This window comes from Octopus sinensis, linkage group LG5 (genome assembly GCF_006345805.1).
Source record: "Octopus sinensis linkage group LG5, ASM634580v1, whole genome shotgun sequence".
Classification (NCBI taxonomy): Eukaryota; Metazoa; Mollusca; class Cephalopoda; order Octopoda; family Octopodidae; genus Octopus; species Octopus sinensis.
Window position 1 is genome coordinate 19,412,350 of NC_043001.1, and position 7,249 is coordinate 19,419,598.

Sequence of the window (7,249 nt, forward strand, 5' to 3'; positions counted from 1 at the left end):
GATCATTACAAAGACACATTAAAACAAACATCCCCTTCAACCTTGCAAGAAGGATAGCACAATAGTTGGCAGAACAAAAATACCAGGAACTTTAGACTGCAAGAACTCAAAAACACCCTAATTGAAGACATACCCAGCTCAACTCATAAAGATGGGATCAGACATGCAACAGAAAATCAACATAGAAACTTTAAGAAAAGTTTCAACACAAACAAATACCTTCCCCGAAAATACTACCTTACATATCCTACATACAACCCCAGAAACAAAGAGCCTTCACCATCATCACCCAGAATTTACAATACTTCATAAGGACCCCAAATTAAAGGAAAGTCTACTAAAACATACCACCAAATCATTAAAAGCTACAAACAACCTATATCACTTAAAAAGATTCTCACAAAGGCAAATTGGTCTGAAATTACGGATGCAAAAGTAAAAAAATGTTGGTAGATCGAACTGTGCAACATGTCCAAACCTGCTAGAGGGATCAGAATTCCTCTTTAAAGAGGGACAGAAAATTCAAGATTAAATCTAACTTTACTTGTGCCTCTGAAAACATAATTTATGTCATAAAATGCTCGGGCTGCCACCAAGACTACGTGGGATCCACGGGAATATCACTCAGACGCAGATGCACACTGCATCGACAACAGATTGCATTCCCAGAATCAGATGATACCCTTTTAGTGAGCATATTGAGAAATGCGCAAAGCAACTATCCCACAATTTTAAATCTTTCCTTTTACCAATGTGCTATCGGATCATCAACACAAATTAGACTAAACAACGGAAACAATTCTTCATTGAAAAGTACAAGCCCAGACTTACTTAACCATGCCAAAATACTGATACAGAGAAATTCACACCAAGAAAAGAAAAAAAAATTTAAGCGCTTATCTCCCTTACAACGGAAGAAATCACTCATACCCTCCCTTATTTAGAACTCTTTTAAAAGTAAACATAACGATAACTCTATTCAACATAAACATAAACGTCGTAAGAAATTTGAAAAGCTAAACGCGAAAACGGTCTTTCTTATTAAAACTATGTCCATTGTAAGAAAAAATTTTTGGATATTCTTCAGACATATTGACGCAATATATTATTTTTTTAACCTTTAAGCCTTCTGTAATTTTTTCACTTTTTGCTACTTTCTATATATTCAACCACGTGGCTTTCACAAAACCTTAATCTATATCTATATCTACTCTATCTATCTATCTATCTATCTCTCTATATATATATTATATATATATTATATATATATATACTATAGATATATATAGATATATATATATACACAATATATATATAAGTCAGATATGCACGTACGTACTACTGAATAATACAACACAGAATGGAAAGAAATTTTTGAAATCAAGATAAAAAATGTAAAAATATGAACCACAGAAAGATTTGAATAACTGAGGAGTACATAGAGTAAGAAGCTAGCAGACAGTACATACATACAGGACAGACAGACAGATAAATATCTTGCACGCCGATTAAAATATTCGACTGGGACCGATCATCGATGAGGGCATGGTTTCGTTTTTGGTTCGTTTGACGGGGTTTGTTGGAAGTTTGTAACCTTACGGCTTACACAACTTTAGATCTTCTTATAAGAAATTCTCGTCGTAAGTAAAAATTCGGTTTATATTTCGATGGTGAATTACCTATCTTCAATAATGCTAATGGACAAACATTAGATTAAAAGACATGGTCAGATCATCAGGTCACTTGGTCTAAAATTCACCATAGTAACAAACCTTGATGTAGTAAACGCTGACGTCACTCTTAACCTAAATACCAACTTATACAAACCATATAAGGCGTCCAATGCGAGAAACACACCTGAATCGGCACAAAATATTCCCACCTCTCTATTGCATTCGAAAACTTGGTCAAAAACAATAGCAGAATATTACATCTGTTAGCAAATAAAGAATCTCTTGATAAGGCACCACCAGTTACAACAATGGTACAGAGGCCAGTGACTTTAAGGAAAAAGTTGTCTCCAGCAAAGTAACAACATGCACAGAGTCCAAAAATGAAAGAAGATGACATTGTCTTGTTCGTCCCTTCTTGCTCAATATAGAGCAAATGCAACTAAATTTTTTTTCGTAATTTAGTAGATAAGCATTTTCCAGCTATCCATAGGTATAGGTGTTAATTTAACAGATATATTCTAAAGACTTCGCACACCAATCGTGGAAAATATATCGAACAAATCCAGAGTTACAACACCAGCGGAAGAAAAATGCTTGTGGGTGTACACTAAACTACTGAGCGTAGCTTGAAGCACCAAGGTTGTCATCTATCAACTAGAAGATGAATACTCAAATCACAGTTACGAACACGTAATCAAGTAACATATATATATGTATATGGTATATAAAATAAATTATAGAGAGTGGTCACTATATTGCTCACTCTAGCACCAGTTAATCAAAAGGTTTCAACCACGAAAAATACATGTTTTCCCTGAAACACGTAGAATGATAGCTCACACGGACGGCAAGTAAAAAATAACAAAAATACAGATTATTTGGACAATTGTTGCGCTATTAATGAATTAAATGTAATATTACTTACAAAAAAATCCATTTTAGCTCGTCAGCCAAGACTATTGGAGAAATCCACTCAATCACACGCCAGATTTTACCATAACGATAAATACGCGTGTGGTTCAATGATTACATCCGACGTTCTAATTCAATGCCCCAACCAACAGCGCCAAAACTTTCACGGAAAACAAATACAGCATTAGAAATAATGCAGCATAATGAAAATACTACCTTACAATATCTACATACAACCCCAGAACCAAAGAAGCCTTCACCATCATCACCCAAATTTACCAATACTTCATAAGGACCCCAAATTAAAGGAAAGTCTAAACATACACCAAATCATTAAAAGCTAACAAACAACCTATATCACTTAAAAAGATTCTCACAAAGGCAAAATTGTTTTCTGAAATTACGGATGCAAAAGTAAAAAAATGTGGTAGATCGAACTGTGGCAACATGTCCAAACCTGCTAGAAGGATCAGATTCCTCTTTAAAAGGGACAGAAATTCAAGATAATCTAACTTTACTTGTGCCTCTGAAAACATAATTTATGTCATAAAATGCCGGGCTGCCACCAAGACTACGTGGGATCCACGGGACTCACTCAGACGCAGATGCACACTGCATCGACAACAGATTGCATTCCCAGAATACAGAATGATACCTTTTAGTGAGCATATTGAGAAATGCGCAAAGCAACTACTACCCACAATTTTAATCTTTCCATTTTACCAAGGTGCTATCGGATCATCACACAAATTAGACTAAACAAGGAAACATTCTTCATTGAAAAGTACAAGCCCAGACTTAACCATGCCAACATACTGATACAGAGAAATTCACACCAAGGGAAAAGAAAAAAAATTTAAGGATTATCTCCCTTACACCGGAAGAACACTCATTACCTCCCCTTATTTAGAACTCTTTTAACATAAACATCACGATAACTCTATTCAACATAAACATAACGTCGTAAGAAATTTGAAAAGCTAAACGCGAAACCGTCTTTCTTCTAAACTATGTCATTGTAAGAAAAAATTTTTTGATATTCTTCATACATATTGACGCAAATATATATTTTTTACCTTTAAGCCTTCTGTAATTTTTTCACTTTTGCTACTTTCTATATATTCAACCACGTGCTTTCACAAACCAACTTTCTTATCTATCTATTATCTATCTATCTATCTATCTATCTATCTATATATATATATATTATATATATATATATATAATATATAATATATAATACACATATATATATATAAGTCAGATATGCACGTACGTATCTACTGAATAAAACACAGAATGGAAAGAAATTTTGAAATCAAGATAAAAATGATAAAATATGAACCACAGAATGATTTGCAATAACTGAGGAGTACATAGAGTAAAAGAAGCTAGACAGACATACATACAGACAGACAGACAGACAGATAAATATCTTGCACGCGATAAAAATATTCGACCTGGACCGATCATTCGATGAGGGCATGGGTTCGTTTGACGGTGTGGAAGTTTGTAACCTTAACGGCTTACACACTTTAGATCTTCTTATAAGAAAATTCTCGTCAGTAAAATTCGGTTTATATTTCGATGGTGAATTACCTATCTTCAATAATGCTAATGGACAAACATTAGATTAAAAGACATGGTCAGATCATCAGGTCACTTGGTCTAAAATTCACCATAGTAACAAACCTTGATGTAGTAAACGCTGACGTCACTCTTAACCTAAATACCAACTTATACAAACCATATAAGACGTCCAATGCGAGAAACACACCTGAATCGGCACAAAATATTCCCACCTCTCTATTGCATTCGAAAACTTGGTCAAAAACAATAGCAGAATATTACATCTGTTAGCAAATAAAGAATCTTTGATAAGGCATCCACCAGTTACAACAATGTACAGAGGCCAGTGACTTTAAGGAAAAAGTTGTCTCCAGCAAAGTAACAACATGCACAGAGTCCAAAAATGAAAGAAGATGACATTGTCTTGTTCGTCCCTTCTTGCTCAATATAGAGCAAATGCAACTAAATTTTTTTTCGTAATTTAGTAGATAAGCATTTTCCAGCTATCCATAGGTATAGGTGTTATTTAACAGATATTTCTAAAGACTTCGCACACCAATCGTGGAAAAGATATCGACACAAATCCAGAGTTAAACACCAGCGGAAGAAAATGCTTGTGGGTGTACACTAAACTACTGAGCGTAGCTTGAAGCACCAAGGTTGTCATCTATCAACTAGAAGATGAATACTCAAATCACAGTTACGAACACGTAATCAAGTAAATATATATAGTATATGTGTATATATATATATATATATATATATATATGTATATATATTATATTTTATATATTATATATATATATAATTATATATATATATATATATATATATATATATAATATATATATATAGTCAATTCAAACGTGAAAACACACAACGCGAGGACGTGGAACAAGTATAGTGTTTGGACGCTCAGGAAAGGAAAGAAAGAAGGAGGATTTAACGTTTCGGGCGGAGCTCTTCGTCAGTAACATAGGGAAAGGAAAGATCCAAGGAAGGGAAGACGGAGGGGAAAAAATCACCAATGGTACATACTCTTTTACTTGTTTCAGTCATTTGATTGTGGCCATGCTGGAGCACCGCCTTTAGTCGAGCAAATCGACCCCAAGACTTATTCTTTGTAAGCCTAGTACTTATTCTATCGGTCTCTTTTGCCGAACCGCTAAGTTACGAGGACGTAAACACACCAGCATCGGTTGTCAAGTGATATTGGGGTGGGGAACACACACAGACACACAAACACACATATAAACATATACATATATACGACGGGCTTCTTTCAGTTTCCGTCTACCAAATCCACTCACAAGGCTTTGGTCGGACCGAGGCTATAGTACAAGACACTTTCCAAAGGTGCCATGCAGTAGGACTGCACCCGGAACCATGCGGTCGGTAAGCAGGCTACTTACCCCACAGCCACTCCTGTGCCTATAAAAAAATTACTAAATATGACCAGTATGGGGCTCGAACCCACGACATTCGCGTTATTAGCACGACGCTCTAACCAACTGAGCTAACCGGCCATATGTATATAAGAGAATGCTCATATATATATATGAGCATGGGAGAAAGAACATTTAAAATAAAATATCATAATCACGTAACTAACTTCAGCTAAATCGAAAGGTGGCACTCAACTAAGTTATTTATCTGCTTATCTATCTACCTACATATCCACCTGTGTATCCATGCAACTGCATATCCATTCGCGCATCGATATATCTTCACGTCTACCTGCATTTTCACCTAATCATTCAATGTACGACACTTTTATTCTAACTATTATGTTATTCTTTATAGTTTTATCTTTAATTTTAAGAATTCCTTTTGTTTTTAAATTTCATTTGACTTATTCTGTGAAAATGCGTATATGTGTCTGTCTATACGTGTGCGTGTATGCATATACACACACACTTGTATGCATATATGTATGTGTAAATACATGTATTTTTATGTGTATCTCTATGTATATGTGTATGTGTATATGTGTGTGTGTGTGAGAGAGAGAGAGAGAGAGAGAGATGGGCGCGCACATATATAGTTACTAGTTTCAGCTCGGTTTATATTTCGATGGTGAAATACCTATCTTCAATAATGCTAATGGACAAACATTAGATTAAAAGACATGGTCAAATCATTAGGTCACTTGGTCTAAAAATTCACCATAGTAACAAACCTTGCTGTAGCAAACGTTGACGTCACTCTTAACCTAAATACCAACTTATACAAACCATATAAGGCATCATGCTGGGTCACCGCCGTTGGTTTTGATGCACTTTCACTACTTGAGACCACTTCGATTTGTGGCATTTGGTGAATGAGGGCGTTTCTAGTCATCCGGGGTAGGTTCATCCGGAACTCTTGACAGGAGAAGTTTTGCTTTGAAGACATCTACTTTCACACCCTGTGGGTTCCTCAGGCGCTTTGGGAGGATATCGAAGAGTTGTGTGCCCCTGAAACCCAAGCTGTTGCAGTATCTGGTCTTGTATCCTGATGGCAATACTGGCATTTTTGGCACAAAGCAGTGACGCCCGCTTCTGCTGTTTGTGTAAATTTCCTTGCCAAAACTTGACACAAGTCCTTCCAGGATTTTCCGGATATATATCACTGCATATCTTTCTCTTCGTTCTAGGGAGTAGAGTCTTAACTTTTTCAGTCTCTCCCAGTAAGTCTCATATCTCACTGAAACGATCTTCTTTGTGTAACCTCGATGGATTGCTTCGAGTTCCGTCGTTAATTTTACACTGTGTGGTAAGCATATTTGGAAGCAGCAGTCTAAACGGCTGAGGACAAATGTCCTTCAGAGGACCATCATGGTTTCCTAATCTCTCTTTCTGAGAGTTCCAAGGATCCTCCGCCCAGCCGTCTGAATTGCATTGCCAACTTAATAATATGCGCCTGGAAAGATGCATCATTACTCATGTCAATGCCCAGGTTGTGCACCGATTTTGATTCAAAGGATTGCAATCCCTCCTGGGTCAGTGTATCCAGTCAATTTTAAATTCATCTTTGTGTGCTGGTAGTACAGGCTTGGAATTTTCCAGCACTACTGCATGTTCTTGTCCTAAGCCCACCTGTATTTTGCGTCCAAC

The 7,249-nt window shown here is 36.1% G+C and overlaps 1 non-coding gene across 1 annotated transcript; it reads right to left on the reverse strand.

Annotated features, from left to right (window-relative positions):
• Positions 1–5,606: 5,606 nt before the first annotated feature.
• Trnai-aau lies at positions 5,607–5,680 on the reverse strand. Its single transcript has one exon. It is a non-coding gene; the product is annotated as a tRNA-Ile (tRNA).
• Between the last annotated feature and the right edge of the window lie 1,569 nt (positions 5,681–7,249).